The 14,062-nt window shown below is 42.6% G+C and overlaps 1 protein-coding gene across 4 annotated transcripts in view; it reads left to right on the top strand.

Annotated features, from left to right (window-relative positions):
* The window catches only part of SNX18 (sorting nexin 18), a 238,349-nt gene that overhangs the window by 104,120 nt on the left and 120,167 nt on the right, over positions 1–14,062 (top strand). Inside the window, exon 5 of one of the 4 annotated variants that reach the window (XR_010112195.1) lies at positions 7,078–9,884. The exons of the other annotated variants lie outside the window; for them this stretch is intronic. The gene's annotated coding sequence lies outside the window, so the exon portion shown is untranslated. Of the gene's footprint in view, positions 1–7,077; positions 9,885–14,062 lie in introns of those variants that run through there. 4 annotated transcript variants of the gene reach the window in all.

Below are 14,062 nucleotides of genomic sequence, written 5' to 3'. Positions count from 1 at the left end.
GGCTGTAGACAGCCGCTGTGCTAAATTATTCACCCTGACTTTTACTGGATACCTTCCTCCCATTTCAATTACTTGAGATTTTTATAGAAAATTGGCTGTGGGAATTTGACCGCTCCAACTGCCTGGTAATAATCCGGTCTGAATAGTAAACTCAGCATGGGCTGATTCTGGGACGAACCAGAGCATTCTCAAAAGAATTCGAGGAGAGCTGCCTTTGGCTGCAAAGAAAACTAGGAATCTGTTTATACAAAATGATGCTATTTATTTGTGAGAATATTTTGCTATTTACATAGTAGGAGGAAAATGTTAGAAATGCCACCCTTAACCAAGATTTGATGCCAGTTTTGAAAAACAGCAACAGGGCCAGACATGGTGCCTCACACCAATAATCCCAGCACTTTGGGTGGCCAAGGTGGGAGGATCACTTGAGCCCAGGAGTTCAAGACCAACCTGGGCAACAAGGTGAAATCCCATCTCTACAAAAAATACAAAAATTATCTGAGTGTGGTGGCATGCACCAGTAGTCCCAGCTACTTGGGAGACTGAGGTGGGAAGATCGTTTGAGCCCAGGAGGTTGAGGCTGCAGTGAGCCATGATTACTCCACTGCACTCCAGCCTGGGCTACGGAGCAAGCCACTGTCTCAAAAAAAAAAAAAAAAAAAAGCAACTAGCCCTTTCATAAATGCTTTGACCACTGTAGGGCTCTGCAAATGCTTTTAAACATCTGTATTAGAATATAAACATAATATATAATAAATATAAATACATATAAGTATATATATTAAATAAATATATAAATATAATATAAAGAAATCTTGACACAGTCACACACCTGTTAGCTAAAAGCTTGGCCAGGTGCTTATTCTGTGCCAGGTACTGTGGTCTATTTACATCTATTAATTTATCTAATGTTAACAAGAAGCCAATTCGTAATGATGGTGTTATCCCCATTTTGCAAACAAGGAAGCTGAGACTCTAAGATTAAGTGACATGGTGAATTTAACACAATCTCTAAGTGGTGATTTTATTTCAGAGTCTGGTTCGTCATTGCAAGCTAAAATACTTCAAAGTTAGAAATGTTTGAAGCAGAAAAGAATAAATATCAAATTCTTTAATTAGTTTTCTTACACTCCATAGTTAATGGAAATCATTTCTTGAGTGTTCTTTCATTCATATCAATAGTGCTTATAAATACAATAAAAATCATTTTGGATCCCCTTTCAAACACATGACATTATGTTTTAGATTGTGGGCTCAGTCTCTGTAGTGATTATCTGCTTATGTGAGAACTGGAGGGTGTCTAAGTTTGAGGGCCAAGACAGATGGCCAGAGGGGTGGCAAGACTCACCCTGAGGTCAGACAGAGTCATCAGCACAAACTTGGTTTGAGAATAGGAGGCAGCATGAGAAGAGAGTTCAATTAGAGCTTTCAGGCTTTGCTCTTTTTCTGAATCCTCCAGAACATGTGCCAGAGCACCAGGGAGATGAACTAGTAAAACTCAAAGAGCCAGGAGCCTTTTCACTAGTGTCTTGAAGAGCTCAATGGCAGGAGGCAGTGTAGCCCAGCATTGCAGCACTTCAGTGTAGGGACTGCCTGAGCACAGGCCACAGAGGGCTGCATGGCTCTGAAACAGGGCAGGGTGGATGGATCAGACTAGCCTAGATCCAGCATAGAGAGGTAGCAATCTCCAAGCAGGAGGGAGGGAACTAACAGGTACCACATTACGGCTACAAGAACTTACCAGAGGAGTGATGTTCTCTATTCACAGCCAAGTCCTCTCCATTCCCACACTCGGTTAATCTACCCAGGAGCTTATGTAACTACTTGGGATAATTTTGAGGGAGCTAGACTTCCCCAAAATGCATGGGGTGCATGGGTTGGAGCTAGACAAATACTGTCCTATTGCCATTAGTGAGATTGTGATGGTCTAGGCATTTTTGAAGGGAGAAATATGTAAAGAAAGACAAGCCTCTTACTGAACAGGTGGACTCTCATTGCCTTCAGTCTTCAGCAGGCTCATTAGATGCATCACTCTTCCCCATGGCTTCAGCATGTGGAACTTTCTCCAACTTTGAGGTATGGAAACAGAATAGAATTCACTTAACCTCAGTTACGAGTAAGCATATCTTTTAAAGTGTGCTCAGTTCATTATAAATAAATGTAGTTATTAACAATCTCAAGGTTTATGGAAGGATTACAGCTATCCAGTAGCACATTGAGCAGCTATTTCTCTGAAAGCACATACTGACTGAATCCATCAATGTCCCATTCAGCATCTTATGAGATCAAACTGCCTGGAAAAATAAATTAATCAATCAATTGCATACTATATAGTATCAATCATATACCACACTACGCAGTAACTGCACAAAATAATGTATTCTCAATGGTCCTAAGTAATAGTATCATGATGCTGAATTCTCCTGGTATTCAAGTTCTCACCACTTTATGACTTTTCATCATGGGCAGTTAGCAGGGGTTTGGGCTCCAGGGGGTTTTCATTAGCAAGCCACAGTCTCCTTAGTACTTGGCTTTCAAACTCTTTCTAGTGATCAGATATTTTACAGAGATTTTACTTTTCCTGATGTATTTACCATGAGCCAGGTATAGTAAATGAAGATACAGAAGTGAGCAAAAGCAGGAAAATGCAGTCCTCCCTATAACATATCTTGGAGCACCTGAAGCAATTCAGAACTTACAAGTATCGTATTTTAGTACTTCAGGGATGTTTTGGAAGACAGATTTTAATCAAGACCTCAAAGCCAACGTTTCAAAATTGAACTGCACATTCATGATACCGTGGCAAAAGGTTCATGGATATTTCAGCTGCTTCTTAGGTTGTTCAATTTCCTGTTCCATCGGGAAGGGAAATAAAGTATCTCTTTTAATAGAGAGTATGTCAAAGCTAATATAATGATGGAAGCTAGGCATCCAGAGCAGACAGGTCTAAAGCAATAGAAAAGTTCCACTCAAACTCAGTCTCCAGCAGTTTCTGTCTCAGGGAGTGAATGGAGGGTAAACAGCTGTCAGCGCTGTGCCAGCATCCCCCAAACCCCATAAAATGTGGTTTTGCAAACTTTCTTGGAAGCCAGGTCAGTACAAATCTATTCCTGTTGCAATCATATGAAAGTTTACATTTTTTTCCCTCCATGGCTAGGATGTCAGAAGAGTGAGCAATTTCCTTTTATATTTTGAAACTTATATATTCAGTTAAAAGAGCTTAAATGGGATGTTATAATGAATATGTGTTTTCGAGTACCAGAATTCCCTTGGGGCTATGATTTCCCCATTCTCAGGCCATAGTGTGTATGAGGGGAAGGGGGAAAGAGACAGTAGTATTCATTTTCTATTGTGTATAACAAATCACCTCCAAAACATAGTGGATTAAACAACAAACACTATCTCACAACTTCTGTGGGTCAGAATTCTGCGGGTCCGGCCTTGCTGTACACCTTTGCTTCAAGATGTGTCACAAAACTGCAATCAAGTTGTCAGCCAGGGCTGTAATCATCTCCAGACTCAACTAGAGGCAGGCAGATCTGCTTCTAAGCTCGCTCATATGGCTGTTGGCAGCCCTTATGTCCTTGTTGGATCTTGGACACAGCTATCAGTTTTGTGCCACTTGGATTTTTCCAAAGGGTAGTTCACAACATGGCAACTGGCTTCCCTCAGAGTGAAGGCTCTGAGGGAAAGAGAGACAGGGTGGGCAAGGCAGAAGTCACACTCTTTTTGTAACCTAATCTCAGAGGGTGGCATCCCATTGCTTTTGCTGTATTCTATTTATTAGAAATGAGTCCAGCCCATACTCAGAAGAGATGAGTACACAAGGGCATGGAGACTAGGAGACAGGAACCAACAGAGGCCATCTAGGGAAATCATCTGGAATATTCCATTTCTCTGACTGCAGTCATTGGCTCATGGATAGGCACATGATCCAAACCTGGCCAACGAGACTTCACCCTGGAACTTTGGCTGGAACTCTTGGGAAAGAAATCTCTTTTTACTACAGTTTGTATGATATAAGCATGGAGCCTCAGTGGCCAACTCTGTCACCATCTGGAAAAAGCACCTTGAAAATAAGAGCAACATAGAGGAAAATATGACCAAAAGATGAAAATGAAATATTGCTGGTGCCATTGTTTGAACAACTTGATCCAGATATATCTAGAGCCAGGCCTATCCCTAGATTTTTCTGTTGCATGATCCAATAAAAAAGACTTCTCTTTTTGGCTTAAGCTAACTTAAGCTACCTTAAGCTGGGCTTATTTCACTTACTACTGAAAGACATCTGATATACACATACAGTATAATAAAGATATGTCATTACCTTTTAAAAATTTCTGTCTAGTAAAAAAGAATCAGCAAGAACTTTGGTGTGATTGGAGTGATGATAGAAAAATGACTTCTTAGGATTGTAGTAAACTATTTATTCACTCGGTACCCTAAATATGAGATAATTTCTTTTCTTCTTCTTTTTTTTTGAAAGACAGGGTTTTTTTATGTTGCCTAGGCTGGTCTCAAACTCCTGGGCTCAAGTGGTCCTCCCACCTTGGCTCCCAGAGTGCTAGGATTACAGGCATGAGCCACTGCACGCAGCAAAGAGAATTTCAGTTTGCTTGTCCTAAGTCCTTGTCTCATTGTAACACCAGGTAGAGCAGCTCTCTGCTTTGCTTCTGATGCTTAGCTGGCTGTTTGTGTCTGGATGAACTTTGGTTTGGAAGGTAATGTTACCATAAATTAGTGTTTCTCAACCAGGGATAATTTTGCAATGTCTAGAGACATATTTGGTTGTCACATCAGAGCAGGAAGTGTGCTACCGTCATCTAATAGGTAGAGGCCAGGTATCCCTCTACACATCCTAAAATGTGCAGAACAGCCCTGACAACAAATAATTCTCCAGTCCAAAATGTCAGTAGTGCTAAGGTTCACAACTGCAGCTCTAAATTATCTGTGGGTAACATAGCAAACTACAGTGGGAGGTTGTGTTCACTTGTTTATGGTTAACTAATAATATAAAGAGGTCCAAGCTTGAACATGCATGTAGAACATGTTGCTTGGAGGAGAATCTGTTGTCATTCTGCTTCACATGGTGGGCCCTAAGGCTTGGAAGACGGCACAACAGAGAATGGGTTCTTAACGTTTTTCAATAGCTGTTCACTGATGGATTCCTCTGACATATATTCGTTCATGCTGTCTGTTCTGTTCTCATAGAGCAATGTCCATTTCAGGATGATCTGGTGTGCTAAGAAAAATAAAAGATTTAGGATCCCCTTGATGGGATCTAGTTCTATACCATGCTCACAAATAAAAATTAACATCTACATCCTGATTTTAACAATGAGGGACTTTTGTTGTAGCTGAAAAGCAGAGCAATTAATATTTTAATCTGACATTAAGATCTGAATGGAAAAACTGGGAATGAAAAATATAATCGTACTCTTCCTATTAGCAGGAAATTTAATTTTTGCATGATCTGATGGTGTTTAGCTTCTCTAATGCTTCCTCTTACCCTTTCCTGGGGATATGTTTTGAGGCCCATCCAGTATTGCTGTTAATGGAAACATGTTATTTCATTTGTTTATTCACGTATTTAATACACACTTGCATATTCCCCTGGAATGCCTAGCGCATAGTGAGTATTCAATACTCTTTACACTGTTCTTTGTTATAAAAGATTCTCCAATCTTCAAAAACAGATTCATAAGTTGGGGCCCTCCTGGGGTCTGAGGGCTTGGGAGGGTTAAGGTTTGTTATTCAAGATCCCAGGGCTGCCTCACATGGTGGCTAAAGCTGTGTCAAGCAGGAGGGAGCACGTGGGGGGACCAGCGGCGGGGGTGCAGATTCCAGCCCATGCTCCCATTTCCAAGCTGTGTGCTTGACCTGGGGCTGAGTTCACCAAAGATCCTGACCACTGGCCAAGCCATGCTCCCTAGGGGACTACATCCCTCTATAAGGGTGCCCTGCCTTCAGTGGAGGCTAGTGGAGGCCCTGTAAGGATGAGAACCCATAACTAAACACCCATTGGTTATTTGGCAAAGACTTTTCAACATGTGTGCAGGTGTTCTTGAGCTCCTGGAGCCTTATTGCAGATTTCCATTACCCATGCCTACATCTGGGTTCATAGGCAGTATAATTATCATTGCAGCGAGACCCTATTAAGTCCTACTTCCCAACCAGGAAAAGATGGCAGGTGCTTAATAGGACCTGACACACACCCAGAGACAAATTAGTTGGGCACTGTGCTGAGAGCAGGCACCTGTGTCTTCCACTTGAGGCCCAGGATGTCTTTAGGTTTTACTGCAGGGTAATCATTTGGAAGTAGAACTGGGATGTTGTGCTTCACCTCCTGCAGTTAATGATTAGCTAAGCCACTTAACCAGGAAGGTGAGTGAAAGGGAACCACTTTGAATCAAAAGGTGAGGTCTGAGAGGTCATCTGCAGTGACCCAGATCCAAGAAATGAAGCAGAGAGGCTGTTCCAAGCCCACTGCATTATTCTTCTCCCTCCTGGGTTTCCATTCTCAGTGAGTAGCACCACCATTCTCCCCAGTATTCAAGTTGGAGACCTGGCTGTCACTCTGGCCTCCGTCTTTCCCTCCCAGCTGGAAGAGTGACTGGATTCTGTCTGTGCCTCTTTAGTGCCTCCTTCATCACCTCCACCTCTTCACCCTCAGAACCTCACCACCTCAGTCCATTGGTCACCATCTGTCATCTGACCTATTACAATGGGGTGTGTCCCCACCTCTAGTCCCCTCTCCAGGCAGCTGCCCCCAGGAAGGTGAAAACACAAATCTGATCATCCATTTCCTGGCAGGGACAGTACCTATGACTTGGCCTCCACCCAATCTTCCTATCTCATCTCTCTTGAGCCCCTAGCTCCTGGAGTCTGGCCTGGGAAACACCTTGCAATGTTCTGGATTAACCAGGCCGCCTCATGGCTCTGCACTTTAACCCGTGCTGCAGCTTTGGCCTTAGCCTCCTTTCTGCCTGTCCTTCTGATGAGCATCTAGCTTCTCAACCATGCAAGTCTACTCCTGTGTCTCCCCCTCGAGAAAACCCTTTGTTTTCACCTTTCCAGAATTGGTGGCTCCCTGCTGGAACCTGAACAGACTTCTTCAGCACACCTGTGTTCCCTACACCGGAAAGTCCTTCAAGGTCGGGAGATCTTCAACCCACAATGTCCAACATGGCCCCTGGGGCTGAGTGGCTGCTTATTAAATGCCTGTGATTTGCCAGAATGCTGTTTCATTCTTTATTGCTCACAAAGCATTATTGAAAACACTGTCTCACTTGAAAGGTCTTTCCTGGAGACTTGCATCCTGGCTCTCGGGAAAGTCTCCTGATATCTTGCACCTCAGTGTCCCAGTCAATCGGGGTATGATCACAGCTATTAGTGGACTGAGGTCCATGTTCTCACAGTCCTGCAGCTGCTTCTTGAATGTGGAGAGGAGCCACCATTTACATATGTTAGTGAGTTCAAGTGCTGTCAGGCAAAATGCAAAACATTTCATCATCATTAGCCCCAACTTTGAAAGGCAAATACACATTTCAGTTTCCACTTTTCTGTGCACTCAGATTCTTATATTGTTTGTGCAGAGTATGCCTCACTGTAGAAGCGTTTAAAATGAATCTGAATAGATAACAAGCATATAACTTAATACCTCAGATGGATAGTTGGATTTCTGACCCCTGTTTGAAGCTTTAAGGCAGGTCAAGTCTACTATGGCGTGAATATTATAACCATTGTGCCTAGGGTGCTGCATTTACCTTGGTGAGTCTCCTTCCTACTGAAGCCAACGAATAATTCAATTAAAACATTGATTAAGTACTTACTGTGTATTTTCCACAGCAACTTTCACAGTGCTTTGTACAAAGTTGTTATCTGAGTTACAGAAGGCTTGGCTTTCTCTGGAAGAGTTTGTGGATATCTCGTCTTTCTTATAGATTAGAACTGAAAGAGTAGCTTAAATGTGACCATTACTGACAGAGAGGATTAGAAACTGGGAGCATAAACAGGCAAGATCATGCCCAGCTGAGAGATCAATCCACCCTTGCATTATAGGAGGAAAATTAGATTTTCCCTTAAGAACAAGTAGGAAATAATAATTAGCTGATATTTATTGAGCTCTTATCATGTTAAACACTTTAAAGGATTGCAGAGTCAGATGAGTGGCGGTGATGGGATTTGAACCGAGAGTTTGGTGTCAGGTTCCTCTCGACTTACCCATTGTCTATACAACACCTGCCAGCTTCTGATAACTGCATCAGGTCCCACCTCTGCAGTGAACAATTGACAAATGTGCCCCAGCTCTGTTGTACTCAGTGCCCCTAGTCTCTGTTCTGTGAACATGGTAGGGAAAATTGATGGAAGAGTCTGGATCAGCTCTCTCTCCAAAGTTGGAAGTCCTGGACTACTTACACAGGATGGCTTTGGGTTTGGGAGAGAAATGGAGTAGACTTGTGTACCTGTGTGTGTGTGTGCGTGTGCATGTGCAGAGGTGCAGGCAGGGGAGGCAAACAGGCAGGGAAACCCCTTGGAGTATCTGCACCCTCACTGCTCTTGGAGTATCTTCTCATTTTGAAAGCTGACCCACCATCTTGGCAAAAGTGCTGCTTCTGGTCTGGATCCCTTGATTCTACTGAGAGTGAAGTACAACCTCTGACTCTTTTGCCCTTGAACTAAAGACCTCATGGAAGCCAGGTGTCATGGCTCATGCTTGTAATCCCAGCACTTTGGGAAGCCAAGGTGGGCGGATCACTTGAGGTCAGGAGTTCAAGACCAGCCTGGCCAACATGGTGAAACCCTGTCTCTAGTAAAACTACAAAAATTAGCCGGGCATGGTGGCATGTGCCTGTAATCCCAGTTACTCTGGAGGCTGAGGCAGGAGAACCACTTGAATCCAGGAGGTAGAGGTTGCAGTGAGCCAAGATCGCCACTGCACTCCAGCCTGGGCGACAGAGCGCAAGACTCAGTCAAAAAAAAAAAAAAAAAAAAAAGGAGACCTCATGGAAAGACATGCCAGCCAACATCTGGTGCAGGATGCAGAGCTCAGGCTGCAAATCTGCCACTGCATAGTCACTGTTGATCTCTATTTCCAGGCACCCAGAGGAGCCCAGGTTTTCAAGCCTCTCTTCACTGAACTTGCGTCACCTACAGAGGCAAAAATGAATTTTAGAAAGCTGTAGAAATTCAAAGCCAACCATAACAACCCATGTCCCTGAGGGTATTTGAATTTAGCTTCTGATGAAAATAAGGCCATTTCAATGACATAATACAGCCACATTTATATCATCCTGCCATCTCCATTTGGAGACAGCTCAGTGCTTGTCCCCAGCCAAAACTAACAGCCGGACTTCTTTTGCAATGTTTAGAAGGCACTCTTTTATTTAGTGCTGAGAAATCCTCTCTAAAGGAATGTTTCATAGAACTATGCTCAACATCCTGCTCTTTTGTAGGAAAATAAATCCAGGATGGTTGCAAGGATAATCAATTATCATAGAGTAAAAATGCATACTTTTAAACAAGGCTATTGTTTCAGCAGATGTTTAGCTTATATCATTATAAAGGCTTCAAATAAAACAATTTGGTAATGCTTTTTCTTTTAACCTCTCTTTCTGTCAATAAATAAATGCTGGATATCATAGTCCACATGACGAGTTTATTCTCCTCTATACCAAGCTGTTATTCACGTGACTTTTATTGAGCATCTACTGTATGTAGGCCTCTATTCTGGGTATCATGGCAAATGTAAAGTTGAAAAAGATATTCTTTGCCTCTCAAGAGGAGACTGGGAAGATATCATCATATATGAAACATCTCAATGAACCATGTGACAATCAGTACTAGCTGAAGGATCCCCTAGAAGTCAAGAGGAGGAATCTTAAAGGATGGGAATTCAAATGGTACCTACACTTATTTGCAAGGCTTTCCTGAGTAGATGTGAGATCAGAAGAGTCATACATGATTATGTCGTACAAGTGATTGGAGAATGGCCACATTCACTTTAACCATTCCTTGTCAATGAATGCTGAAGTCTGTTTCAGCCCCACTGCAAAACCTCAAATTGGGCCAGAGCAGATTACACTAAACATTGACTCTCTTTAACAGGGACAAGGAGAACTTTACTCCCACCCCCTGCACCTCCTCTCCTGGGGAACAGAGAGGAGTTCATCAGAGATTTCAAGAAGCCTGGCATGTCCTTGCCCCCACCAGCAGTCTGATCTCCGAAAAGGTTGAGGGGTGCATAGCAGTCTTGGGAAGATGCTGGTTCCTGGTCCCATAAGCAGCTGATCTCTGAAGCCCATTTCCCACGTGGGGTCCTGCGTTTCACCAGACAAGAACTCTGGCTCCTCTGCTACCTCTTGGGCCATGTTTCTTTCTTAGCATAGCTTCCCAGAGATGTGCAGACGCCAGGGGAGTGGATCCAGCCAAAACATGTTCTTGGCAGAGATGCCAAGACAGAGCCCTGAAAAACAAAGGAAGTCTAGCAGATAACTGGCTCTTTCTGAAGGAATCTGGAGTTTTGACTGCCCACATTGAGCTGTTGGCACCAGCAGGAATGGAAACTGGGCCTTGCAAACAGAGTCCCAGCTTGTCTGTGCACCATGGTGGCCTGGACACAGTCAAATCACAGTCTCCCACACCCCCAGCCCAGCACACACGCAGGCTGAGTGAAGGCTGCATGCAGGACATTGCACGGCTCCCTTTTTGTGGTGTGGTCTTTACCAGAAGCCCAGCCAAACCACTGAGAAGGGGGCATAGACACACACCGGGAGCTGTGGGCTCCAACTACCAGCGAGGTCTGCTCCAGGCCAGGGAGGGATGAGGGGATTTGTTGTGATTTCTTCACACACACACTCTTTATATTTATCCAAGCCACAGATAAGAAACAATCCTTCTAAACCCAGGGCAGTAATTTTTATTTTTTTATTTTTTTTTGAGATGGAGTCTTGCTCTGTCGCCAGGCTGGAGTACAGTGGTGAAACCTTGCCTTACTGCAACCTCTGCCTCCCGGGGTTCAAGTGATTCTCCTGCCTCGGCCTCCTGAGTAGCTGGGATTACAGGCAACCGCCACCATGCCCAGCTAATTTTTGTATTTTTAGTAGAGATGGGGTTTCTCCAAGTTGGCCAGGATGGTCTCAATCTCTTGACCTCGTGATCTGCCCGCCTTAGCCTCCCAAAGTGCTGGGATTACAGGTGAACCACTGCGCCCCGCCCAGGGCAGTATCTCTCTGATATCAGAATCATTTGGTTTGCTCATTAAAAAGGCAGATTTCTGGTCTCCTCTTTCGACCTGCCTGGTGAACGTGAATCGGAGGATAGAAACTGAGAATTTGCACAGTTTAAGAAATGCCTCAAGTGAGTCCTTTGTCCTAGATCAGTGAAATCGTATCTCAAGCTGCAAATAGAAAGAGCAAAGGACTGAGAAGTTTGCGTTTTGTATCCCAAGCAGGTGGTGATGGCATCATAGAAGATATAAATGGAATATAAGACATTCACTCACTTCCCCAAACATACTTAGATCCTGAGTCTTGGTTTCCGCATTTTAAAAGGATAGAGTTGGGTGACTGAATGAAGCTGGAACTAAAAGTGTGCCTGGTTCTGTCTGGGTTAAACATAGGACCCCACAAAGGAATGGACTCCAGGAACCAGGTCCATATTGTATCAGTAACAAGCTGATATTAGTAGCTGTAGGACATTGGGCAAGTTACTTAACACCCCTGTGTCTCAGTTTCTCCATCTAAAAATGGTTATAATATTATATACCTCATAGGTACTATAGGTGTATAATGCATTTACAACAGTGCTGTAACAGTGTGTGGTAGAAATACTCAACAAATGTTACCTGTTACTATGCATTTTGCGTTGCACTAATGAACTTTTGGAAGATCTTCCAGCTTAGTGAGAGCTTAATGGAGCTTGAACATAAATTTCACTTTGTGTGCTGGGATAGTAAGCCATGTTCTTTTAGAGTCAACACATTTTTACTGAGGCCCTACCTTGTGCAAAGGTGCTTTGCCTTCATGGAGCTATTCATCTTGTTGGGAGACGCTTATTTTATTGTTGGCTTACTTGTCCAGAAACACACGAAGTATTATGAACAATAGAAGCATCTGTCAGTACTTGGAATCCTTTCTGCTTTGCTTTCATGGCTATAATTTCATTTTGACCCCAAACAACAGCCCTGAGCAAAATGTGCAGTGCTCTGAAGAATGGTTTTCAATACTTAATATCTTAAGGAGTTTGTTGGTCCTTGGGAACTAACAAGGGTGGCAGATGAAATTGATTTAAGGGTCTCCCTCCTCCCCCATATACACACTTTTTCCAGCCAGAATTCCTCTCTTCTAACATGCTTATTGGATTTCCTTATAAGGCTATGGTTGAATCAGGGTCCTGCTGGGTGTAGAGAGTGGGGTGGAAGAAGAATTCCAAGGTGTGGCTTTGTCCTGGGCAAGTTAGGACTTCTGAGGGACCATGCCACAGAACTGATACATTCAGGAAAGAGGGGCAGAGTTTAGTGTTTGCTTCCCTTTGGGTTATTCTCAGTGGATAGGAGCCAGTAAACCAAACTTGTCCAACCTGTGGCCCACGGGCTGCTGCATGCAGCCCAGGATAGCCTTGAATGTGGCCCAACACAATTTCATAAACTTTTCTAAAACATTACGAAATTTTTTTGCGATTTTTTTTTTTCAGCTCATCAGCGATCCTTAGTGTTAATGTATTTTATGTGTGGCCCAGGACAATTCTTCTCCCAATGTGGCTCTGAAAACTCAAAAGATTGGACACGGCTGCAACAATTTAGACCCCACTAAAATCATTTCTGAGCACCACACCTTCACTTACAGTTACACAGAAAAACCCTGCAAATATGATGTTGAAATAGGGGAATAACATCCCAAATTAAAAAAAAATTCATGACAAGGCTGAAAGACATATAATACATTTATAAATATACACCATTTTGGAACGTTTTTAAAAATTGAGCGTCTTATTCATAAAATAAGCATCTTTAGGATAATTAATGTTTGTCAGCATACTTGTTTCAGTGCACTGGAAATTAACTAACTGAATTTCCTTTAAAAACTAAATTTTTGTTACAAATAGAACTACAAGCTATTGAACTTACAATTTTGCAATTTTAAAGCAGCCAGAAAATAATTTTATAGTGATTCATTTTTGAACTTTGTCTCCAGAATATATTTTTCTAGAAAAATATATTTTGAAATTTGTGTCTAGAATACATATTTCAAAATGTGTTTATGTCTCCTTATTGGTAGACATAAACACATTTTGTGTTTTTTGTGTTTTCTAGAGTCTCAAAATATATTTGTGTTGCTCTGGGCCATTTGGGGGAGAATATCCCCAAAGTAGTGCTTATTATAATCACAAGCCTTAATTATTATTATTAATATTATAATACTATATATCATTTTCCTTTCTTAGTCTTTAGCAGAGTTCATTTTGAAAACGCCAGCTTCCCTTTGCTGTGAAAAGGGAAAATATAAGAAAATTCTTACAGACAATAAAAACAATAGAAAAGCCACCAAGTTTCTAAAATACTTGCTGGGCTTCCATGTTTCCCTGTAAAATCAGTGCCTCTGATCTTCTTCTGCTCCAGGCTTTAAGGAGTGGCACCATTTTCGCTGGTGCATTTCCTGGCATTTTTTTCTTCTTGCTGTTTGCCTTGTTTTATTTTATTAAAGTGACCTCATCTTGTTGGTCCCAGCAGGTCAATCAATTGCCCCATTGATTTCAGGAATGGAAAATAATGGCCATCTATGGGCTGGAGGTAGCATATGTAGTGGATGCTGTGGTCTCAGCACAGATCTTTCAGGACGAGGTACTCATATACCAACTATGGGGAGAGTTGGCTGACTTCAGGTACAACCTGTGTACAGGGCCCCATGCTCCGAGGGCCTCGCACTTGATTTAATGCTCTGCTGCTGCCATCTTGAAATTTGTAATACTTTTTGAACATTGGCTTCAACATTTTCTTTTTGCACCGGGCCCTACAAATTATGTATTCAGTCCTGATGACCACACTCACGGGGAAACCTACTTA

The sequence above is a fragment of the Pan paniscus genome, chromosome 4 (assembly GCF_029289425.2).
Source record: "Pan paniscus chromosome 4, NHGRI_mPanPan1-v2.0_pri, whole genome shotgun sequence".
In the NCBI taxonomy this organism is placed as follows: Eukaryota; Metazoa; Chordata; class Mammalia; order Primates; family Hominidae; genus Pan; species Pan paniscus.
Note: the sequence above shows the minus strand (reverse complement) of the source record. Positions and strands in the feature narration are given on the sequence as shown.